Source organism: Melospiza georgiana, chromosome 2 (genome assembly GCF_028018845.1).
Source record: "Melospiza georgiana isolate bMelGeo1 chromosome 2, bMelGeo1.pri, whole genome shotgun sequence".
Classification (NCBI taxonomy): Eukaryota; Metazoa; Chordata; class Aves; order Passeriformes; family Passerellidae; genus Melospiza; species Melospiza georgiana.
This window is the reverse complement of record NC_080431.1, coordinates 105845058-105871285: the sequence shown is the minus strand read 5'-3', so window position 1 is coordinate 105871285 and position 26228 is coordinate 105845058. Positions and strand designations below refer to the sequence as shown.

Here is a 26228-nt window from a genome sequence, read left to right as displayed (position 1 = left end):
TTGATCTGTCTCTCCAGGCTTTGAATAGAAGCATTTATTTTTGAAAAATATGTAATATTTCTTTCTTTTAGTTCTCAAGAAAAGAAGAGCTCTCTCTGTCAAGACCAGGCATACTTTCAGTTTTTCAGTCCATTTTGCTGAAAGCGAGTCCAGATGGGTCTGTCACACATGTACCCTTTTTTTAGTTTAAACCCTTAATTAAAACAGTAACGAATAGCGTAGTAGTGCATCTCTTTCTGCTTTTTATATGCTTCTAATTTTTTTATTCTGGAACAGAATCAATATGCTATATATGTGAATAATTACTCTGGGGCAAATTAATTCTGCAGCTAAGTGTTGTCTGTCTCCAGTTACTACAGTTTAACACATTAGCAGACAACACCTGAGCCACGACTGAGCTTGTGAACGCTTCAAAGTCTGTCACAAACCACGCCTGTGTTTTGCCTTACATGTGTGGAGAACAAGAACCTGGCCAAACTTGTGTTAATCCTGGCCACAGAACACCACAGCTCACTTGACAAGCAGTCATGGGCCATGTCCAGGTGTGAAGTTATCTGCAGTTGGGTTGAAATTAAGAACACCTAAGGCAGGATGACAATTAGGGTGTCAGCTTCAATTCCTTGCTTTAATAGACACTATAGAGATGAGTAGAGGCTGGCTCTCAGAGAAGCTTGTGCTGACCTGCAGCTAAAAGCCTCATGTTTGAACTAAAGATTAACCATGCTTCAGCAAAGTCAAGTCCTTGGGGCTCCATCTCCAGTGAGATTTTTGGCATCTTAACCATTTCCATCAAGGCAAACCCATGGTACAAAAACCATGTGCAATGGCAGAGGAATACCTTGAGCCAATGGAGCCTTAGTTCACATCCCTCAGCAATGTCTGGAACTTTATGAGCAGCACAGGGACCAGATCCATGTTGGGCAGAATGAAGCAGGCAGCTCCAGATGGCCACCCAGGATGGCAGAACAGACCTTGCACTGCTGTTCTGACCTGCCTCAGGGAGGCACTTCATCTCTGTGTCCCCCAGTGCTCTCTTGGCCAGGGAGGTGATCCTCTGCAGGATCTACCAGGGGGAACAGCTGCCTGAACTGCAGCTTCTGTAAACACTCACTGCCTCACTGGCTCCCTCACTAAAGAGGGGAGCTGAGTGCCTCAGACCCTGAAAGCAGGCAGGAGTGGAGTGCAGCTGGCCCACATTATGGCACTGCCTTCTGCCTCAGTTGCAGCATCCCAAGGGACGGATGAAGGCCAGAATTGTCTTCCCCTCCAGGTGCTCTAGCATTTCTCTGGGATAAGTCCTGGCTTCCCCCAACAGGCTGCAAAGAGATGTACAAGGTTACAGAGAGAGGAAAATGGAGGCAGAGAGTCCTGTCTCACCCATAGTCCTCAGTGCCTCTGATCACATAGATCCCTTCAGAAACTTTCTGCCCTGCAGAAACCCACACTTCTGCCATCTTGAGAAGATGATTTTGGATGTGCTGTTATGAACCCTTGAAACATTTCTGCAAGCAGCATGGTGAAGCTTGTGTGGAAAGCTGTTTAGACATAGTTAACAAAAAAAATTGAAAACAATCAGATTTTTTCCCCTGGAGCTTCAGCAATGTTCTCAGTAAAGCCAGGAGACATTTCCCATCACCCTGAATAAAGTGTGAACTGTCTCCTCCAGATATGCTTCAAATTTTTAAAAAAGCAAGTAGAAAAATTTGCAAACATGCAAGAGAAGGGATGTATTGGTGGCCCCTCCCTTCTGCCTTGGCTCAGTGGTTATCACACATACACAGCTAGGAAGCATGAATAAACCAGGTCAGATCTTTCTTTGCCTCAAAAGGATTAAAACCCACAGTTCTTCCTTCCCTGGAGACTCCAGGCTAGCTTGGCAGGGGGGCCCTTTCTAGACTTCCAGCTAAAGCTCACCTTCTGTGCAGAAATGAATTAATCTCTAGATAAGTCAGCCTGATGGCAGCTTAGCAATGTGGAGCTCACCTGGCACTGAGGAAACTTGCTTCCATGTGCCTTAGCCTGTGGATTGCTGCATGCCATGTCTAAAGGATAATTTGTGTAGCAACAGTCTCCTCAAGCTATGATTTGAAAGAAACCAGGATGGCTGCTGCTGTGTTTTTGTACAGTCTGATGCAATCAAATAGGTGCTGAGGAGGACAGACTCTGTGGAAAACCACCAAGATTCTGAGTGCTGCTCAGGTTTACACGTCTCCCTGGCACTCAGATGAGCAGGGTTATTTAAACTCAGGTCATTTTAGATGGGCATGAGCACAGTTTGAGATCATGGGGCAGCTGGTTTTGAGGACCACAATTTTGGATTTAAGTACCTGCATCCCATTTGCACCTGAGGCCTCCATATTGTTGGGGCTGTCCTTTAATGGTAAGGAGCTCAACCCCAAGGTCACTCAGTGGGAACTGTGCTCATAAATCACTTAAGAGCATGTCAAAATCACACTCCAAGTTTGAATCTTCCAATTGCATATTGCTCACTGCTGAGAGTGAATGGGACTCTGTCTCTGCAGCCAGAGCCAGCAGCTGTGCTGGTACAGCTGTGTGAGTGCTCCAGCAGGAGCTGCTGCTCACCTCTGAGAGGAGCCTTTCTGCCAAGCTGAGCTAAAGAAATATTTTCCACAGAAACTGTACATCATGGCCATGCAAATTCAAAACCAAAATATAATTGGTCTCTGGTGCCTGTGTTTTAACAGCAGGTGATTCCTCACAGCTTTTCCTTCTATTTCTCTGTGGAAACATATTCTTTTCCTTTTCAATTTGTATAGTCAAAAAACAATTTTCTATTTTGAAACAGTGCTGTGAGAAAGTTTAGTTCTCCCATATGTCTTCCAGTCAATCCTAATAACTCATTTCTAAATGCTCACTTGTCACAGATTGCAAATCAAATATTAACACGACAGGCAACATGTTGTAACACTTTCATTTATGTTTTGAAGAAACCTGTCTATTCCTTGGAAAAATATGGGCTTACCTTTGAAACCCTAATAAATGACAAAATTCTATAAACACAACATATATATATATGTATATACTGGTTATATGTATATATATATACTGGTTATTGATATAAAAACATGTGTGCTGTAGATTTATGTATTAAAACTGCCCCACTACCTGCAGTAGCTTTGAAGAAGTGAGATAATGTGAAGAATTGAGCATATCCTGTACAGACCAGATGTCAGAATGCACAGTTTTCTGATGCAGTCAGTAACATGTCAAGTTAAATTAACAGCCTGTATATGATGTCTTGGCTTCATGCTTTTCCATCTCTGAGGCGATCCTCTGGGTTAGGAGCAAGACGGCTGTCAAATTTCCCAAGCTGATTAAGAACTCTCACTTTTCCATGGCAAAGGAGCAATAAAACCTAGAATGAGACTTAGATATGCAGAAGAGGTTGCAGAGAATGTGGGTTATGTAAAAACTATGTTGGGTTTTGAGTTGGCAATCATTTTCTTACTGCCCTTTCCTTTTTCCTCCCATTTGCTGTATTTTTCAATATATTTTGCTTCATACAAAGTGCTAAGAATTTCAGGAAAAGTATTTGCAAAGTGCCCAGAGACCACTAAGCCTCAATTTAAATGTCTTGAAAATAAAACCAGAGCCAACTTCTGTCTCATCTGTGAGTATATTTGCAGGGATGTGACCATTGTCTCAGGCCCACTCTTTTTACTGCACGTGCCAGAGTTATGTTGAAAGAAAACAGGGGGATGATAAGTACCACAATTAATCATAGTTCAGTCGTGCTGTGATATTATCTGTAGGCATATCAGACATACACTATATTTATATGGAACAACACTCACTCACACATTATGAATTCTGTGAGAAGCAGCCATATGACCAGGAGAAAGTAGAAACTGTAACTAGCACAGAAAGTCAAATATGGGTTATTTACAGTACAGACTGGGTAAAGTGGCAGAAGAGGCAGAACTCATGATGAATAAATTGGGTATTGCTCAAATAGAGATAGCTGAGATTTCTTTTGTCTTTCTTGGAGAGGAGCCTCTTCTCAGTGACTTCAAGATCACAAAGTTTGCTGCTAATGCACTGAGAGCAAAGAAATCAGACAGAGAGCTCAGGGATGGGGATTGCTTCAGGTTTGGCAGCACTTGGCTGTCCCAGCCCCACACTGCCCATCCCTGTTCCTGCAGTGCAGCTGTACTGAGGAGCCACCTGGCTCCACACCAGCCTCACAGTCGAGAAGAGGGAACTTCCCCTGCCTTCAGAGGCCAGCAGGGACCACTAAATCTCACTGCAGCTGACTGGGATCTCTGTGCTCATCTTCTCCTTCAGTAGCAGAGCAGCACACAACACTGGTTGTTACTCTCACAGAACTTCAGCCTGTCCAAGTGCCCCCCAGATCCCTGCAAAGTCCTGAAAGAGCTGAAATTACAGCACAGCTGTGTTCCTTTCCTGAGGTTTCCAAACAAACAGATCCTGGCAAAGCCCTCACTAGTGCTCACCTCTGGGAAGCTTCTGAAGTGGATTCTCTGTGTAACTTCAATTGCAGTTTAGTTTTAAAGTGGGGAGCACATCAGGCAGCAGCAGGGGAGCATCTGCAGGATGATCCCTCTTCCCCAGGGTGGCAGGTCAAGGGGCAGCAGCCCTTTGTTCAAAAAGGGTCTGTACAGGTTACACTGCTGCATTTTTTCCCTTTAACTGCAATAGCAGAAGCAGGTAGGTTGTGCTGCTGCTCTTCTGTGTTTCCCTGGCTACCACAGAAATGTGGTTGTTTTACTTTCCCCAGCCTCTTCTCACTAGTAATAAAGTAAAGGAACAGTGTGTCCTTCAGCAATCTGAAGTGCTAAGAATGCAAAAGACTCTTTTCTGACAGTCTTTTTTCTTCTTATGCTTCTGAGTTTGCCATTAATAAAGATTGGTTTTTTCCCCCAAGCACTAATTTTCAAATGAATTGTGGTTTTGTCAGCTCTACTGATATAAGGATTTAGTACAAAACACTGCCCAAAGGGTTAATGGTGAATCTAGTTAATTTACACTGTTGATTGTTGGTAGGATGTGGTTTGGGAATTATTTTTTCCTTTTTGGTGGGGAAAAAAAACCAGGGGAAATAACAGGGAAAAAACAGTGAGATAAATCCCAGTCAAAATATATCGGTAAATACTGCATCATGGCAGTAACTCTTCAGGGAAACTAGAGGGCAAACTTCTAAAGTACTTAGAGCTCTGTAAACCTGCAATTAGGTATCTCCTCAGCTTCCCAAAGAAACGCTAAGTGCCTCACTCCTTGGGGCTGGCATGTTTAATCAGCTAAATGCTTTCAAAATACTGCCCTGGGAGGGCTCAGGAAGCCTGCTGCATAAAAATAATAGTCATTGCTGTGTGTCAGCAGTCAAGCAGCTCCTATTCTAAGTCTGCTGATTATTATACCCAATATAACTGAGCTGTCTTTTGCCCATCCCTCCATTTGTCTCAAATTTTTGTGCCATGAATTGTGTCTTATTGTGTACTAGAAATCACTGTGGGCCAAATAGGGGCTTATTAATATTGTTGTTATCTTTATTGTTGTATGTGTGAGTATTGCTTAGCATCTACATGGGGCTTGGCTTCTGACCCATTCATAAAAATAATTTTTCATTTCCTGTGGGTCAGTCTTTGTGTCTGGGGGAAACTGGGTATACAGCTCATTTTTAGAGCTTGTAGCTGTCAAAATGAATCTTGAAGGGCAGCATTAAAGTGTTTGGCATCACACACCTGAATGAAGGTGCAGATCAATGCAGCAGGAGACTGAGATGAGGCAGAGACTGTGGAACCAGTTTAGAAATGCCAAGTTTATGTTATTCTGCAGATTTAGCCCCTGCTCTCAGCTGAACCACAAGGGAGCAGGAATAGCTGGAGTTAAACCATACTATTTACAGTTTTAAAAATTGGATATTTCTCCTCTCACTTTGGAAGCTATGTCCAGCAGCTTCTGCATGTTAAAACTGTTGAGCAGGGATTAGGGTTTTTGAGTCTGTCAGACCTGAAATTGCTGACCCTTGGAAGCTCCCAAAGCCAAAGAGCAGCACCAGCCTCCTGGGCAGCTGCTGGGATAAAAACCTGGCCAGATCAGTCATTCTCAGTGTTCCATGTTGTATCAGGAGAATTGCTGAAAGAAAAATCTTTCCATAAAAAGTTATATTTTCAAAATCACAAAACTTTCCCAGTGGAGAAATGTTCCATCAGAAAAATGTTGGACCATTTTGACTCTTGGCATACTCTAAGGTACAAAAACTGATTGCATTTTAAATAAATTTCAGCAGCCTCAGCCCATGCCAACTCTCAAGCAACAAATCAAGCAAACTGGGCTTTTTCTCCAGTAATTATCCAACCTGATAATTCTCTTGTCATTTCACCCTTTTGCTTCACTGAAGGAAGAAAGGGCGTGTTTGCAGCACACCAAGATGCCGTTTGCTTCTATTTCCATTTCCCAGCAACTTGAAATTCATAAAAAGTCACGATCTAAATATACATATAATTTTAATCCCAAAGTAAGCATACACTAATAACCCCAAAATCAATTACTTACAGGATACACATGATTAGACTTTTTTATATAAAACTTTTTTAACATAGTCATTTCCAAAATCAACATAAAATGTGCCTATTTTTCAGGCACACACATAAATCAACAGTCTGCCTTGCCAAAGTTTGAGCACATGCCTTTTAAAAATCCAACCAGTCAACACCCAGTGCTTAGACCTTTCTTCTCAGCCATTAAAGTTGTATGAAAATAGAAAGCATATACAATAAAAAATGAGTGGCAGAGCTAGGATCCTGGACAATATGTGAATTCCTATGGATAATGAAACAAAAATCTTTGGACAATATTAAAGTCTGATAGGAAGTAAAAATTGAGGCAATATGGAAGCTAAGGGTGAGTGCTTATGTGTTTGTCACTGCATGTGAATTAGCATACTGTACAGTCTGCTTTATATTGTGTTGCCTGAATTTTATGATTCATAACAATTTTCCTCATACTATCTCATAGCTACAAAATTATGTGTGGTTGCAAAACAAGCACAGCAATGCTGAATCATCCTTTTTACATACCAGTAAGCCTCTGAAGTAGCCTACCTCACTTTAAGTATAGGGCAAAAAAAACTTGGTATTGATCTCTTAATATTTATATATTAATAATCACTATTAGGCTTCATGTTCAGTTTTGACTGATTAACTGATGCTTATGAGAGTCATTTATCAACTCAATGTTATTTTAATATGTGCTTTTTATCATTAAGTTCCTCAATTTCTTGTGAATAAGAAATAGCCACAAAAGTCAGCTGTCAACAAAGACCAACAGCACCTTAGAAATGCCATTAGTGAGGGACTCCATAGGAATCAGCAGCATGCCAAATATTTCACTTTCCACAGTCTTTGTCCCTGCAGCTCTACCATCTCCGGCAAAAAAAAAAAAAAAATCCTTAACCTTTTGCTTACCATTTTTTAATTTAAAAAATACAAACAATATTTAAACCCTTCTCTGTATGTGAAAATCATCCAGACAGGAAGCAGTGCTGCTTAGCACTGGGTGTGTGTCTCTGGAGAAAATGCCAGCTTATCAGGAGTTTGAAGTGGCAGCCAGGGCAGCCAGCATGACAATAGCAAAAGACATGAGCATTCAGGTGTGAAATCATAGAACCTTCCCAGCAGCAGCATTTTGCTGTGTGATAGTTTGCATTTGGATTTGTGAGAATGTTTCATACATAATTTCAGGTAAAGCTTTAATATTTGATTGGAGAGCCAGCACAATTGAATTGCCAGCATAAAAGAAGTCCAAGGCCAGTGCCTCCTCCAGAATCTCCTTTGTGCAAAACAGCTTGAAAATCATTGCTCATAATTTAATTATGTAACACAGCTGTGCCTTTTAGAGTTCACATGGCACGAGGCAGAAGAATCTTGAGGGTGATAGCCCACCCCAGAGTGGCTTTTATTGCACTCTCTGAGGGACTACAACAAGACTGCCAAAAGGAGTCACATGGAAGAGTCTTTCCCCTACCATAAAAATGTCAGTAAAAATAACATCATCTTTCTCCAAATTTCAGCCTCCCCAAATCAAGTATTTTTCTAGCAAAACAAAAACCGGGTGGCCTGAATTTTCCCAGAAAAGAGCAGGGTGTTGTCATCTTATTGCAAAAGTCTCCCATACCTTCTTGGTGCTTTCTCATGGACATCTCCTCACAGCACTGACTCCTTCTCAGTACAGACAACAAACTCCAGCTCTCTCCTCACCATGTTAACCCAGTCTTTTATAGCACTTGTCTTCTTATTGGACACAGCTGTGGCCTATTGAGGGCAGGCCTGTTCCTAATCTTTGCTGATTAGTACAGCTGAAACTCCTCAGGTATGAGACTACCTTTTGCACTATTTTTATTTTCTTACATTCTATCCCTCCACATCTGGGGATTTTCCATTTCCTGAGAACGAATCCAAATTTTTAACCTAAATCAGGTCCTTTTGTCAAGAGACTTTGATTTATTCGATTTCCAGCTCTCTGTACACCCCAAACAACATTTCTAAGTGTTTGCCACAGCTGTTCAGCAGCTCCAGTGCTGGGTGCTGTGGGTCTGGTGCAGACACAAGCATTAAGATCATGATGAAGTTTTCCACTCCAGGCTGCTGGAGGGTTTACAAGGCTGGGAAGTTCCGCCCAAGCGTGCCAGGCACGGCTGGGGCTGCTGGGTCTGAGCTGAGCCTGGCCTGGGCTCTGCTGGGCGAGGATCCTGCAGCACTGAGTGAGAGGGACTGCCACGAGAAGGGCAGCCAGGGCTGGGGAGCTGCAAAATGGCTCTGGACCAGGGCTGGGGAGCTGCAAAATGGCACTGGGCCAGGCCTTGGGAGCTGCAAAATGGCTTTGGGCAGGGCCGGGGAGCTGCAAAATTGCTTTGGTCCCCTGATTGTGCTGTCCTAAGTGGGACGTGTGAGGTGTGAGAAACAACTGCTCACTTTGCAAATTTAAAGAGGTTTATTAAACCTGGACAAAAATACAACAAAAGGACTATATAAGGAAAAATTTGCAGTGCTGGGAACTGCCCTCATGAATACCACATGGCCAGTTCACCTTCAAGATGGGGTCTCAGTCTTTTATACCCCTGGGGGTTGCATCAGCCAGCCCTGGCCCCTCCCAAAGTCTGTCAGTCAGCTCTTCTTTGCCATTTATCAGTGGAAACTGCTTTCTTGTAAATGGATTGGAGGTCGGGTGTTGCCATGCTCACCCCCTAAGCACCAAGCTTCTCCATTCCCACCTGCCCCAGGCAAGGGACACATGTGCAGCTTCTTGGTACCTGTCATGGACAGCCCAGGCTGACTGATGGCAACAATACAGGGGGGAAAGGGAACTGTGGGGAGAACAGAGGGCATCTAAACTACAACAACATAACTACACATCACTAAAGCTTTTCTTAATATTCATTCAACAGTTATCTTTTAATTGTGAGAGCCAATCATCTCATTATCCATCTATAACAATGGCTTTGGACCATGGCTTGGGAGCTGCAAAATGGCTTTGGTCCCCTGATTGTGCTGTCCTAGGTGGGATGTGAGAGGGGTTGGCTTTTTGGAACTGTAGTGCTTCTGGTGGGCTCCCTCACCATCCAGCCTGAAGGCTGTGGCCCCACACTCACCAGGCACTTCTGAAGCAATGCAGTGTGACAAATAGCTACTCACTTTTCTAATTTTAGAAAGGTTTATTAAACCTTATCAAAAATACAACAGAAGACTGAATAGAGAAAATGTTACAATGCTAGGAGCAAAGGGTTTTCCCCACTATGTGCTCTCCCTCCCACATAATGGAGGTTTTGCCTTTCAACCCTTTAATCACTCCCAAAGTTCTGTGCATTGATCCCTTCTTCTCTGTCCAGCAGTGGAGATCTCTTCCTCAGATCCTGGCTGGAGGTCAGATGTCACCACAGTGACAAACCAGCCCTCCCAACTGTCCCAACCCTGGCTGTCCCTTGATAACAATGCAACAAGGTAAAACATAACTATAAATCTACAAAACTTTTCTTAACCTATATACACGATATTTGTCTGTTAATTGTGAGAGTCAATCATGGCATTACTCATCTCTCACAGCAGGAATCCCGTGGTGTGGCTGTGTAACAATCTGACCGTGTTTGATCTGGTTACAGATTACAGCACCAGTGATGTGTTCCTGCCCTTACTCCCGCTGCAGACACCTCTGAGGTTATTTCCCCACATCATCTCTGGGCTGGGCTGCCAGGTGCTGGCTGCAGGGAGCCTCTGCAGCAAGAGCACTCAGCACCATGCACATTTTCTCCTAGCTGGAAACTTGTTTTCAGAGATATTCCCTGGCTGGAAAACCCCAGTCAGGCAATTAACTCTCAGAGAGTGGATTTCATATTGCATCACTGCTCTCAGTATAAGAAAGATGTCCCATTGTTTTAAATGTCACAGCTTTCTTTTACTTTCTCTTTTAATATTTTTGTTGTTTATTTTGGGTTTTTTGTTTGTTTGATTGCTTTTCTGGACCGAATATTTTACCAATCATTATTTTATTTGTATTAACACTTCATCTGGCTTATAGACATCAAAATTACCACTCCATAATGGCTCCTAGCAACCTCTTTTCTTTTTGATGCTACTCCACCAGCCAGGTGCATTGCTACTGGCTATTTTCCACTCTGTGCCTGCAAGCAGCTGGGTGGTTATGGTTATTATTGGAGAAATCAATGGGATTTGTTGCTCCTCAAAGGAGGTAATAAACACTTTGCAGGATCAGCCATTAGGCTTTGGCTTCCTTACTGATGAATTTGCCACAATGATGATTACTGAAGTTTCACTGTCTGCTGTTATGGGCAATGAAAATGAAATACAATTAAACTGTCCAAGAAATCCCTCTCTAATCTCACTGACATAAACTTTTTGCTACTTAAGCTCTTTAAGTAATTTGGCTTCATTAACAGACAACTTGGGTATACTTGCTAATATGGTCAGGATGACACTGACAGCAGTGACCAAGCTGTTGAGTGATGCCTACACTGGAAATCAAATGCTTTGTAATGCAGAGATTGTATAGGTGAATGAGAAGCACTTAACATAAACTCAGAGAACAATTTTCCCTATATATTGATAAATAATTGGAAAGAGTAATAATTATAGGCACACACCTGCATGGACTTGGCAGAGCTTACTGAAGAGATAGAAAGGAAAAATCTTTTTATTTTTTTCCTTCAGAAGACACTAATTTAAAAGGTAGAAAGTGCTGCAGCAAAGTTCTAATTAACAGAGGTAAAAAAAGCCACTGCAGCTCCTTATCAACAACTTTAATCACAGCGTATGCTATATGCTGCTTAATCTTTGCTGGCCATTATGAATTACAAATTACCTCATACAGTCCCAAAGCAACTGAAGATGGGTCTGCAGAATCTTTTTATAGGGGGGACACTTTATGCTGTGAGAATTTGTAGTGAAAATGTTAATGAAAAGCAGAAAATTGAATTAAAACTTGAATTTATTGTGAGGTTAGCATTTGTTACAGCCACTGTGCTTTAAGCCTGTACAGGATAGAGAGAAAATGTAAAGGATAGCTCTAGAAAAAGTCATTGCAGAAGTAGTAATGATACAAATAACAGAAAGTATACTAGAATTTATATAGGGTTTCCTTTGTAATAGCATTTTAAAGCGCTCTGCATAATCAGTCCTTGAAAATTCAGTCTCTTTTTTAATTACTCAGATATGATAAACTTCAAAATATGTTTTACCAGCTTTATGAAACTGTTGATTTTTTATCTTTGTAGACAATATATTTGTATCAGCATTTGTAGTGAATCCATTAGCTAAAAAAACCCCCATGCTCATTAAGGTTCTATTTCATGTAAATGAGAACTGGCAGCCCAGCATAATGTTTTAGGCAGCTTTCTGATCTCAGCTAAGAAATGCCCAAACAAAAGTAAAATTATAACTGGTAGGGATAAAGAGATGTGGAAGTTCAGAACACATTTCCATGCTCTAGAGGCTGTCGTGTTTGTAGCCCACTACAAATCCCAAAACTTCTGAATTAGTACTAGTCAAGAGATAGGGTTATTTGTTTGTTTTTCACTGAAAATGCTGATATCTGAGGGGTTTTTTTTTCCACTTTTGGAATTGCTACTTATTGCAAGATCTTGGGCCACATACCTGTGGATCATTGGCATCGGGGTTCCACTTACAAAAAAAAGGCAACAGAATAAATGACAGGTATCATGTCTTTATGGACATTAGGTCTTTTGGAGAACACATATTTAGAATTCAAGTTGACCTGAAAGACTTCTATTTGACAGCTGTCATTTCAGAACCACTGAGGGAAATTGTGTCATTTCCAAGTTCCTTTGGTGCCAGAGCTTTGTGTCAGTGCAGGTAACAAGAAATTTTGATAAGAGTGCAACACAAGCAATGTTTCCACCTGACTTTTCCTGTGTTAATAAAAGGTTTATTGTGTCTGGCTAGACCTGCTGTTATACAGCACTTGGCTGCAGCTCCTTTGTGTGTGCACTACCGAGCTGCAAACAGAGAAAGGGTCAAAACTGCCCTTCACTCCCCAGGTCACTCTGTCTGAACTGAGATTAAATTAGAGAAAGAACATATGCATGTCAAAAGGAGCAGATGGCTTTCAATAATTTCTTCATAGTGAAGATAGCAATGTTTGTTATTTAAAAGATTATTTTTGTGTTTTGGTAGAAAATATTTTTTGCCTAGTGTTCTTTGTCAGGCAAATTGGAAGGATAAAAATTCTGACCTTTCTCTTTTTGTTTCAAAACCCTGCATGTATGTGTATGTGCAACCTACATTTCAATTTTCAGCTGCTTTCTTACATATTTTTATTGACTGTAGGTAAAGGGCAAAAAAAAAAAAGGAGTTAAAAATAATTTTTTTAAAAGGCATAAATTTTTATCTTTCCAGGGAATTTTTATATTTTACAGGGACAATGCTCAGAAAATATAATGAGAGAAAGCATATTTTAAAAGACATATGATATGTGCTCAGGTATATGAGAGCTGCTCTCATTATCCTGACAGAAATATAACAAATGTGTTGAAATAATTTGTAAAAAAACCACACAGGAAATTAAAATAGTTGAATTTAGAGTAGGATCTTTCATTTAGTCAACCAGATATTGTTGGAAAGGAGTCAAGGGATGAACTCCCTCCCCTTTGCAACTTAAAACATCTCTCTGGCATCCCATCACAGTATTAATATGTTAACCTGGAGCACATTTGACTTCCTACTGCTTCCTCTGGCATCTGTGTGGACATTGATCTTGATATGACATAAATATTAAAGGAGTTGCATGGGAGAAGCTGACTGCAGCAAGGGCTGCCCATCAAAGGGAAGTGAGGGGAGAGGAATTAAAGCAGATCCCCTGGCACTCCAGGTTACTGTCTCCAAAAGGTCAAGGCTTTTACCAGATGTGCAGGAGAATTAGAGAGTCTAAGGAGATAGTCTGGCTTTATTTCACCTTGACAATTCACTAGAGCAATGAAAAGAGACATGTCCCTGGGTTTACCTTTTGCCCAGGTTTTTCCTTCTGTAGAGCAGTGTGTTTGTAATTCTAGGCTGATTCTGCTCCAGACTCACAGACGTTCACGACCTCTGTCCCCTTCTTACCTTACTGTAACTGATACTCTTTTCATTCCCAGTGTGCTATCTGCTGGGAATGGCCAGATGTCTTTTAAATGACATAATGGGAACAAAACTCTTTCCTAGGACTCCTAATTCCATAAGAAGTCATTACCTGCATTTCCCACTTGCACTTTTGGAGGGGCATTTTTTAACCCTTTTTATCAATTTTTCCAAATGGTGTAGAATTTTCCCCAAGCAGCCACACCTGTTGTCTGTGTGCAATCCACCTGGTATGTAATAAACACTTTCAGTAGTTTGGGATCTTTAGAGTGTGCATGACTTAAATCATGATCCACAGCCTGGCTAAAGAGTATTGTGAAGACAAGGGCCAGTTCTCCAACTGTGGACTCCCTGTGTGCTCCCAAATAGAGCTCTCCTTGCTGCCTCTTTTTGAGGGTTGCATTTATGGCTGAGGTAGTGGTGAGTAAGAGATCTATAAATGGGTTCTGGTGAGGAGTAAACATCATGTGGTCGTTCACTTTGGAAGCTTGTTGAGTGGGAGGCATTTACTGAACCTTGGTGCACTTGCTGTAATCACTGATCTTCTTCGAAGTGCTAATGTCTCTTTCATCCTGTGTAAAGCTACTTCTTATAAAATAGGATGCCTTAACAGAATTTTGGGGTTAAATATATAGGGCTGGGAACAATTGAAATTAAAAAAAAAATTATTCAGTGCTCAAGTGATTCATGCATGGTCTTTAATTATATAATATTAGCACCAAATGTGGTCATTTAATTGCATATATGGAGACACAGCCAAAATCTGGATAGATTTCCTATTTCTTTTTCTTTCAGCTAGCATGCTCTCTAAGAACACAAAACACTGACAACTGGAACTACTAGTGTTTTTTTAAGAATAAATATTTTGTGTCCTTGCTGTTAACTACTTGAGTGTGTTCAGAGAATAAAAGGGAGATGCAGCATTAAAAACTGTAATTTTGAAAAAGGAAAAAAAATAGTGAGATTTTTGCAATTCATTTCTTTATTTGCATTTATTTTTGAAGCTGCATCTGTGTTGAACAGCACATACATTAAATAATTTCTTATATAAAAATAGCTACTGCTTTTTTCTGTGGTCAGAAACCTCAGGGATCCAGTCTTTTTTATTCCAGAAAACAACACTGGCATCCAACTGACTGCAATCACAGCCTTGCAGATTCTCACTCAGGGAATGGAGAAGGTCTTGAGGGCTGAAAACTCCTCTAATTCCATGATTCAAAGTGTTCCTGAGCATGTACTTGTGTCCACCCTTAATCAGGACAACATTTAAGCATTTGTTCTCAAGTATATTCTGTTTTTAAATGTCTGAGGGTTGTTTGGGGCGAGGTTGATTGGAGCAGCGAGGGAGTCTGGTGATAACCTGCAGCAGCTGAAAGAATCACCAGAGAACATAACTGTGAGCATTGCTAATGTACCATAAGCAACCTATTTTTGAGTTTACAGGCTCCCATGGCTCTCTGGAGGAGTTGGTGCTCTAAAAATAACGTGCCTTTGGGAGCTGGGACAGGGAGAATTGCAGCTGGCCAGTGGGAGGTCTGAGTGGATTAGAGCATCACAGGGAGATAATAGAGAGTCCACTGACTGCAAAGGGAGCTCAGGTAGTAATTATAAGCAACCAGAGAGCAGAGAGTATACCTGAGAGAAAGATGATACAGTTACCAGGTGTTAAAATAGCACCACTTGCAAGCAGCATGCTTTAGACAAGATTTTAGAAAAGTGGGCTTGATCTTCCTCAGCACCTGAACCCCATGGAAATATTTATCATGGCCATTTGGTTTTTGTTTATTTTGGGTGGCAAGTGGCATCATTCCTGGGAACTCTAGTTTTTGGGGTTTTTTGCTCCTCCTGCTAACTAGCTACTCCTGTAGGCACATGGTCTCCTCGAAGGCTGGGTTTCCTTTGGTTGGAAGGGACACCTGCTGTGTCCCAGGTGGGACTGGAAGAACTGGGCACAGCAGGTCTTTTGGTGGTCCATTGCCTAGTGAGAGATCTGAGTCATGGAAGGAGGGGAACAGAGAGGTGCTTGCTTGGCTGGATGGGACACAGTGCCACTTTGGACCTTTCAATCCTCAGATCATGAAGGTGTTAAGGGATATTGATTTCAATGGGAGCTGAAGGTCAAAGGTGTGGGAACTATGAGAAAACAAAGAAAGGACAAAAAAGTATTAAAAACGATGGAGCATGTGACCAAAAGTAATCCCATCAACCAGATTACTTTTCTTATTAGCAACACAGTAATACAGTTTATAGCACCTTGCTGTTTTAGTTTGTAAACTCACTGATGGCTCCAAGGCCAGGCACGGGCAAGAGGGCCCTTGCACATGGCCCATGAATCCACCTTGGCCCTCCTGAGCAGAGGACAGCTTCCCCTGGGACAAGCAAAGCCTCTGCCAGACTTACAGACTGCCTGACCCCCTGGACCACCTCAGGAAAACATCCAGTCCAATGTCCTACTCAGGTCATTGCTCAGGGCCATGTCCAGTCAGGGTTTGAGTATCTCTAAGAATGGAGATTCCACAACCTTCCTGGGCAACCTGGACTAGTGTTTGACCACCTTGATGGTAAAAGTTTTATTTCCTATCTAGATGAAATTCCCTTTATTTCAATTTGTGCCTTTTGTCTCTTTTCCTGTCACTCAGCTCAGTGGGGAAAGTCTGTCTCCATCCTTTTGTACCCAAAAGCTTTGTACCCACCTTCTTTGTATTACCACGATCCCTGGGTGCTTGATGTGCCCAGCACAGGGTGGCTGTCATGAAGAACTCAGGAAGTAAGGACAGATTAAACTACTTAAAGAAGATAAGCATGTAGCTCCCATGCAAGGCAGATGCGTCCTCCAGAGTGACACCTGGAGAAAACACAGCCTTAAATCTAAGATGCTGAATCTGCTAGAAAGGTTAAAAAACCACTAAATTACAGCTGTCCATCATGCCACAGTCTGCCCACGATGTGTTTGGAGGCAGAACCTGTCACTGGCCTCTTTCAGCAGAAGGATCAGAAAGCGCTTGTGATGCTGAGGACCACACTGTGCTCAGATTTGCCTGCTGTGCCCTGCACACTCTTTCTCCTGATCCCGGGCTTGAGCCCTTGAGTTCAGGCATAGCCAGAAGAGTTTTATTTACATACCACTTGAAAACAGCCACCCTGTGATACTCAGGAACAGGCACAGAAGAGTTTGAAAGAGAAAGGAGGATAATCCTGAATGCTGAAGCACATGGAGAGTGTGTGTAGGCAGGAGGTAATTATATAGGACAGGATTACTTGTGCGTGTGTATCCCAGGGAGCCATCAAATACAGCCCTAAAGTTGGGTTTTGTTTTTGAGAGCAGAAAGAGAAACACCTTAAATTACCTGACTGGAAGGAAATTTCAGCTGAAACAGAGCAGTGCATTGCCTTACTGAGCCCAGCTATGAGATGGCCACGTTGTTTGATTGCTAATGGCCACGGAGTGTTGGTAACACTACTTGTGGTGCTACAGCCACTTCATGTGGGCAATGACTCCCTCTCACTCTCTTTCTAGACAAGTTAATTAACATTTCATTATTTCATTTCTTTATTAAAGGTTGCCATCACTTTCAAGCAGTCAGTGTAAGCCATGCAGGGTTTCTCTTAATAGCAGCTCTCTTCTCCAGGGAAGAGTTTCTTCTAAAAGCAAAGCAGTCCCAGCCTTTTGAATGTCCCTCCACTGTTTGCTCAAATGTGCACAGCCTGCATGTGTTCAGGAGCACAGCAAAAAACTCCCTTCATGTAACTCATCGTGAGATATAGAAGGTTGTCATTTTTTATTCTGTCCTGTGACTTTTTCTCTGTTTTCTAAGTGTTTATTAAAGGTTCACGAGTTCAATAAAATATACCAAAGGTAGACATATTCCTCCACTTCAAATACTTATATCTTAGCTGATTAAACATGGATGCTGAGAAAGTTAGTGTCTTGACCTTTTGAGGATTTTCAATATTGAGCTGTCTAGAACCACTGATCTCAATAGCAACCATGGTATTTTTTAACTTCAAAGACAGCAGAAAGAGGCCCTATGCTGGGCTTCAAATTAGCTGTGACTGTGCAGAAAAAAGTCTGTAGGTGGGTCAAAGGAAATTTCTCATCACTCCCCAGACAGAAGCTTAGTACCCCCTCAACCTTGCTTTAGATAAATAAAGAAATAAGTGGGAAAAGAACACAGAAGATACTTTGCTACTGTTTCTAGAATACTGTCCTTAGTGCTGGTCCATCATGAGAATTAAAGCAGAAATAGGGAGAAGTGGAGCTGTGACAAAAGTAGTTACTACCAAAAGAAGAGAGGCTAAACATTTCCCAGGACTATTCAGTTTGGATGGAGTGTGGAGTCTCACCAGTGAAGACTCTAATGGGTAGAACAGAAAAGGCAAGAGAAGGGGATAACCAAAGCAGTTAAAAAATTAAAAATGCACAGACATATATATGTATATATCAGTAAGTATTATTTAATGGTAAAATTAAATACCATTTTGATTTTTATGGATTGATGCATCCCTGCTCCCTGCAGCACAGCCACACTGCGGAGCCACAGGGCAGGATTTGCCTCCTGTGCCTGCTGGAGCAGTGGCAGAGCTTCCCTGGGGCTGAGCCCCGCTCAGGGTCTGTGCAGGGCTGGACCTGCCTGCCCCAGGCTCTGCTGGATGGGATGGGATGGGATGGGATGGGATGGGATGGGATGGGATGGGATGGGATGGGATGGGATGGGATGGGATAGGGTGGGATGGGATGGGATAGGGCAGAACCCCAGCACCCTGTACCAAGGGCAACACTCAAGGCTTTAGAGGCCTCAAGTCTTGACAGAATCATGAAGTTTCATCAGACAGAGATCTGGAGAGCAGGTGGGAAGAGCTACTGGATCACAAAGATTTGTATTTCCTAAGCCTGGCTGTAAACAAGTGCTGTCAGAGAAGGAAAAATTGCAGGTGTGGGGAGTGTCATCCCCCTCACAGCTTTTCTGCATGATCTGAAAATACCTGTGAGTGCACTGATAATGATTAATTTCTGGTCTTGTATTTGTTGCACAGGTCTTACAAGTGAAACAGAATGGATTCCAACGAATGGAGGAAATTTCAAATATTTTATATATTTGTATGAAGACTATGAACTTCCCAACTCTTCAATACCCCATAAGAAGCATCTTCTTTGTACATTTATATCAATGCTTTCTCCTTGTCCATTTTGTTTAACATAGGAAAGTAGTGCTGAAATAAAACAGAACAAAGCAACTAGCTTTGTACATATGTGTATGTACAGGAATGATTTTGACCTGAGAATGGGGAGTAGTGTAATTTGAAGTTTGAGCAAAAATAGAAAAAACTTAAAATAATTACATCATTATTTTCAATTAATTTAGTTTCTTTCTTTTTGAAAAATGTCAATGTGTACAAAAGAGTTTTTAAATTAATTCAGAAAGTGCAGAATAAATGAGTGATATAACATCTTATGTTCTGCTATGAGCTCCTAGTTATAGAAGAGGAATCATGTATCATGTGTAATAAAGGAAATTAAAATATTAAGAGCAATGGTCTTTCTGGTGAGTTGAGCTAAATTCTTCCTTTGTTGTAGAGACAAAGTATTTCTTTTCCTCTGGAATCTAAAATGCACTGCTGTTCTGATACTTATACATCGCCTTTATACAATGAATATACAAGATGTGAGGTAAAACATCTCTGACAAAAAACATGCAACCTTTATTCAAATAAAGAGTCATCCAGCCTTGATGGAACATGTTCATGAATACAGCTTGAAGGATCATTATCTTCAAAACTCAAATCAAAAGGGGACACTGGAACATGGATGCTGGGCTAAAGTAATGTGTGATCACAGCACCCATTACACAGAGTGATTAATCCTTGATGCTTGCGTGATGCTTGCGGTATATGGACTGTACATAAAAGAACACTGATGCATATTCCATTTTTGGAAATGAGATCTTATTGTAAGAGAAATTTAATACACTGTGTCTCCATGGTCTCTTTTATGTTACTTGCTGTAAAGGGATATGAGGAGCTGTTTTTAATAATATTCTTCTAATGTTGATTGAAACTATTCTACATACTCTGAAACTCTCTGCCTGGCTCTTGTTTATTCAAATAAAATAAAGATAATTATTCTGGTTAGAAAACAGATTTCAAGTTGAATATTACTTACAATGACATCCATCTAATTCTTGTTTGCTTTATCAGATAATACCAGAGCTAACTGAAATGATTTTTGAATTTTAAGTTTCCATATATTTGCATTACTTTGTACAGGAAATTAGAAAGGAGCTGTACTCTCTGCAGCTCAATTAAAATGACATTATTGTACTTTTTGCTTTGAATATGCAATATCAACATTGCTTACTGTCCTGCTTCATCCTTATATGCTCTGATTTCCTTTAATGCATTTCTTGAAGGTGAGCATCCCTGAAGGACAGGTTGAAATGGAAATGTCAAGAGATGGAATGTACCAGGGGCAGTTTTCATTTACATCACAATGAGATTAACATGTCTGTTCAATCAAAAATGAACAGTTTTCCCCAACACTGCACTATCAGTCACTGATATTGGACTGCATTGTTCCTACCAGTCTAAACGATAAAAAGGAGAAAACACATTGATCCAAAAGCACACTGAAGGTGAGATGAGTCAGGGCCTTGGCTTTTGTTTTCTTTACTCACCTAAAAAATACTAATTTCAGAGAACTGGGGGAAGCTAAAACCTCATTTCCCTCCTGCTTTTATAGTTAGGAAAATTCACAGTATAAATTCCAGGGGATGGAGAGAGTTGGGGCTACATTCCAGTCTTCACACCTGAATGTGTAGGTGAAAGAAAGAAAACCTACCCCTCACAGAGGAGTGTGGTTCCTTTGCCAGATTTCAAATCCTTGCTACCAGATAGAGGGGTACCACTGGGGGCCACTGAAACATCTTCAGAGTGGGGAGGGACCAGTCAGAGGCAAAGAATACTTTTTCTGAGCTTTATCTTTATTTTAAATTAAAATTTTTACACTCCCTTGAGACTGACAACTAGTGGGGAGTGGGGATCAGTGAGAACCCTGAGTTAAGTCTAAGGACTACAAGAAATCCTTAATAGAACATGAAATTAGCAACCAAGCACTAGGAAAAAAGGTGGCTGTGAAGATTCTGTCTCAGCTAGCAAACAGTTTACAGCTGGCCTGAACCATCCTGTGCTAGTGATGTTATTTTTCATCTAAGCCTTATTAAAGGTTCTGACTGTAGGGTGCACACAGGCCCGTGAAAGCTGTCCCAGGCAGCTCTGCAGCCTAGTGCTTCTGGCATGGGACATTCCATCCCCCAGATGTTAGAGTCTGGCACAAATTTAGGGAAGGACTGAGGTCTTACAGTGAAGAATGAGCACACATAATAACAGATCATGCTAAAATCATGCCCTGTCCTGTGGTCACAAGGGACTCTGTGGGAGTGGGCCAAACTCACTGACAGGGTCAGTGTGTGAGCACCTCCCTGGTGATCACCCCTAGAGAGTGGAGCCAGAGCAATGGCTGCACCAAAGCAAACACAGAGAGACAAGCTCCCCTCCACCCCTGTGCCTGACCCTTCCAGAAGGAGACCCATGACACAAAGCAAAATGATGACCTGGATTTCAGTGCCATCTCCGTGCCTGGTCTCCTTGTGGTGCTGGTGTGAGACTGAATCAGAGGGACAGTTCTGCCCCTGTGTCACCAAGCGCTGGGCATGAAAGCTGGGGGAGAGTTTCCTTTGTTAACTCCCTATCCAGAGCTCTGCATTGAAAAATTTTTTTTCTCCTAATGCCAAAAAAGAGATTTTGTTAATCTAAGAGGAATTGCTCAACGATGTTGTGACAACATGTTCTGTTAGAAAAAACAGAAATAGGTGTCATGCAGTGCCCACAGCAAAGGGTTTAGTCTAATGAGGCAGCAAGACCACAACACATCTGGGAAGAGATCTTTATTCACTGGCTAGTGAACAAAACCACACTTTAATGATTTTTCTGGTTATCTGCACAGAAAAATCCAAACACATTTAGCTTAGAGGTAAAGATAGAGGTAAAATAATAATTACTGTTCTTGAAAATTTTGGGGAGTTTGAATGTATCTCCATTGGTTACTCTGGTTTAATCACTTTCAGTTAAAAGATCATATTGCTTCTGCATTTCTGAGGCAAATAGTGTTATTTGCCTTAAAACTCTGGAGGCTTGGATTTATGCATTAATTTGAATTATAGAATTAAACTGGCAGTTTTATCTTTTCTGTGGTGGTGTAAGCTAGTAGTAAAAGCAAGCAGTTAAAAAAAAAAAGCAAGCAGTTCTTCCCCACTGTACTGCTTTACATATTGTATCAGTATAACATCTGTAGTTATATGCAATTGTGTTTATGGATGTGAGTTCCCCAAATCAGATTCTGGAGGCACAGTTCACTGGGTTCAATGGCATCTCACCAGGACTGTGCTCAGTGTACTCACAAGGGTGATGAAGAAGGTCCTTTTATTTATCTCTTGTTTTATGCAATCTGTAAATTATTTATGTGAAGGCATTAAAAAATCTGGCACTTTGACCATTTTTTATTATAAAAAATTGATGTTGAGAGAAGAGAATCACGGAAGAGGATCCAAGAAAAATAGTTGTATCTTTTCTTTAGCTTCAGGGACAGAATATTGAAACAATTTTCTTTTGCCCTTGTGACTAAGTCCCAGTTTCCCTAATGTGTGCATATTTAATTCGAGTGAGTTTTTGCAGATTAAATAATGCACTTGGGAAAAAGACCCTAATTTTGGTATATGGGCTGCCTAGTACTACTGGTGCATAAATAATTACAAAGAAAACTTCCCCTAAAGCCAGGTTTTCAGTCCTCAAAAAATACTGCAGCCCCAAGATGAAATATTCTGTAGAGACAAAAAAACCCCTGAGGGTTGGATATAAGAAGAGTCAAATCTGGTAAAATCCAGTTCTCCTGTGTCTTTGGAAGAAGTTTCAAGCCATTTATAAAGTAAGCCCACCTATCCATATGTTCTATTTACTTCCCACTACATTAATTTGCAGTAATCTGTGAGGTGGATGCTTTCAAAGGCATCCTGCAGAAGACTGGTCACTGACTGCAAGCACCAGTGAAGTGAGAGTTCTCTGGCCCTGATACCAACTGGGGGTTTCTTAAGCACTGGTGGATAGTAAATCTTGTCTGGTAACTAATCACATTTGATTCTGTCTGGATATCATACTGTGAAAAGGGATTTAGTCCACTGTATCTTTAGTGAAACTGGAATTAAATTTGTCTTTCTTACACATGCTGCATCCACAGTGAATGTTTTTTACAGGTACTGCAATAGTTTCTGTTGAGAATGATCTTCATCTGATGCAGGGGTACTTCACTTCCATCTAATACTTTCTTTCCTAGCTGAACCATTGCAGGGTTTTAGTGGTCCATAACACATCTCCCTTCCGACAGGAGATTGACAATCCAAGCCCTGGATCTTCTATCCTTAGCACATAGCTGTCAAACCTGTGAGGCAAGTTTGGGCACAAGGGGCAGGATTCACACATTTTTTTGGGCATGAGGAGGATCCATATGAGTAAATGTCATGGGCTGACACTGGGCAGCTGCCAGGCACCCACCAAAGCAGCTCACTCAGTCTGCTCTGCAGCTGGACTGAGGAGAGAAAATATAATGAAGGGTTCAGGAGTTGAGGTAAGGACTGGGAGAGATCACTCATCAAATACCATCAAGGGCAAAACAGGCTCAACTTAGAGATATGAAGTTGAGCCTGTTTTGCCCTTGCTAGCTGATTTTTTTAGCTGATTTTGCTAACAAAATCAGAGTGGGATAATGAGAAGTAAAGTAAACCCTTAAAAACACCTTCCACCCACCCCTCCCTCCTTTCAGCTCCACCTCCTACTCCAGCAGTGCAGGGAGACAGGGAATGGGATTATGATCTGTTTATCTCCCGTGGCTTCTCCCTCTGCTCAGGGAGAGGAGTCATTCCCCTGCTGCACCCTGGGGTCCCTCCCATGGCAGACAGCTCTCCATGAACTTCTCCAGCATGAACCCATCCCATGGACACCAATCCCCCTCACACTGCTGGGGTGTGGGTCACTCTTCCACAGGGTGCAGCCCTCCAAGGACAGGTTCCTCCAGCCTAGGAGCAGGGTCCCTCTCTCCACAGGTCTCCCACAGGATCACAGCCTCCTCTCAGGCATCCTCCTGCTCTGGTGTGGGGCTCCCCCATGGGCTGCAGGTGGATCTCTGCATCCCTGTGGATCCCCATGGGCTGCAGGGGCACAGCTGCTTCACCATGGGCTGCACCAGGGGCTGCAGGGGAATCTCTGCTCAGCACTCGGGGCCCCTCCTGCCCCTCTTTCTTCACTGACCTTGGTGTCTGCAGAGTTGTTACTCTCACATGTTCTCACCTTGCTCTTCTCTGGCCAAAAATTACAACTGTGGCGCAACTTTTGTTTTGATTTCTTAAATATGTTATCACAGAGATGTTCCCACCATCTCTAATTGGCCCAGCAGACCATCCATCTTTGGATCCAGCAGGGACTGGCTCTGCCAGACATAGTGGAAGCTTCCAGCAGCTTCTCACAGCCATTTCTGTGGCCTTCCTGCTACCAGGAAAGCCAGGCTTATGCAAACCCAACACAGCAGATCAACACATCAAGTGCAGGAGAATAATGCAAGAGGGATGAACCATAGAAAATGGGATGGGGAAGGTGGGGCTGGGAGGCAGAAGACAGCCTAGGTTAGGTTACTGCTTTGAGAAACGGGGCAGGGAGAAGATTTATTTCAGGTAAGGCAGATTAAGTATCCTTATAAGACAGATGAAATATAAGCAGTTGGGAGAAGTCTCACGGTCACTGGCCTTTTTTCTCATGGGGGCCTTCAACTTTCCAGTTGTCTGCTGGAAATACACTCCAGCAGAGAGGAAAAAGTCCAGGAGGTTCCTGGAGTGTGTGGAAGACTGCTTGACCAGCTGGTGAGTGAGCTGCCCAGGGGAGGTTCCCTGGGGGAACTGTTGTTTGTGGACAGAGGACTCGTGGGTGATGTGATGGTTGAAGGGTGTCTCGGGCAAAGCCATCATGAAACAATAAAAGTTTTTGATTCTTAGAGACATAGGAGGGGGGTCAGCAGAACTGCCACCTTCGACTTTGAGAGAACAGCTGGTCACAACTGGTATCCCTAGGGCTCAGCTATGGAGCCAGTCCTGTTCAGCAGAATTTGTTGATGACATCAAGCTGGGTGGGAGTGTTGATCTGCTGGAGGGCAGGAAGGCTCTGCAGAGGGATGTGGACAGGCTGGATTGATGGGCTGAGGCCAGCTGTATGAGGTTCAGTAAGGGAAACTGTCAGGTCTTTCACCTGTGTCACAACAACCCAAGGCAACACTCCAGACTTGGAGAAAAATGGATGGAAAGCTGTGTGGTGTAACAGGTCAGCCTGGGGGTGTTGGTCAACAGCGCCTGAGAATGAACCAACATGCATTCAGGGGGCCAGGAAGGCCAATGGCTCCTGGCCTGGGTCAGCAATAGTGTGGCAGCAGGACCAAGGCAGGGATTGTCCCCCTGTACTCGGCACTGGCGAGGCCACACCTCAAATCCTGTGCCCAGTTCTGGGGCCCTCACTACAGGAAGGACATTGAGGGGCTGGAGTGAGTCCAAGAAGGTCAATGGACACTGTTTAGTGGTGAACTTAACAGTGCTGAGTTAAAGATTGGACTTACTGATCCTGTCTTTTCCAAATTAAACAATTCTATGATTCTGTGATTCTAAAATCCCTGCTGCCATACCACTTCTTTCTTCCCAAATTTTCGAACAGATAAAGCTGCAGGTTCACCCGAGCAGGTCCAGCAGGTTGGTGAAAGATATGGGCTGGATTGAACCATGAAAGAAAAATGCTTAGAAGAGGCCAAAGACTTGAAGACAAACCTTAAGGCCCTTTGGATCATTATTGTTACTCAACTTAGGAAAACCATCTTTCTCCTTCCTTCCCCCCAAGAGAGCTTGTGTGTGCTGAGGTGCTGATTTGGAGACACTGGTGAGGAATGGAGGAAACAGCAAGGTTTGAATAAATAGGGCTCTGCTTCTCAGTGTTGCTGGTTGCTGTCACCACTGCTGACAAGCCTGGCCCTGACCTGATGAATTACAATGACCCCTAGAATTACAAGGGTCAGAGGAATATCCAGATTTGTGCTTTCCTGCAGAAACTAGGTAAAAACCACAAATTCTTAAATGTCTTATTGCACAGAGAGGTAGCAAATGTACACAGACACAAAATCAAATAAAACCAATAAACTCCTCTGCCCTGTGAAGCACAGAGTGTCCTCCTCCTCCCTCTTTCCATGACAGACACGTGTCCCTGGAGCTGGGGTATGGTTTACCAGCCCTCTGGCCTTCACAACGTTCTCGGCACTCGTTGTACGCTCCCTGCATGCACATCCATATGCTCATCCTCTGTTTTTATTGCTGAAGGTTATCGAGGGCAAATGAAGGCCTCCAATGCCACTTTCTCTGGCCAATTTAGAGCTCACAGATAATCTCCTGTGAGGTCACCCACCTCTTCTAAATGTCATGCACGCGTGTGATCTGAAGGCCTTCACAGTCTGTCCCCATGCCTGAATGA

At 42.4% G+C, this 26228-nt stretch overlaps 1 protein-coding gene across 1 annotated transcript in view; it reads left to right on the top strand.

The window, feature by feature from the left end:
• The window catches only part of SMPX (small muscle protein X-linked), a 41128-nt gene extending 21953 nt beyond the window's left edge, over positions 1-19175 (top strand). Inside the window, exon 5 of the mRNA XM_058018239.1 lies at positions 18663-19175. The gene's annotated coding sequence lies outside the window, so the exon portion shown is untranslated. The remainder of the gene's footprint in view (positions 1-18662) is intronic.
• Positions 19176-26228: the final 7053 nt, after the last annotated feature.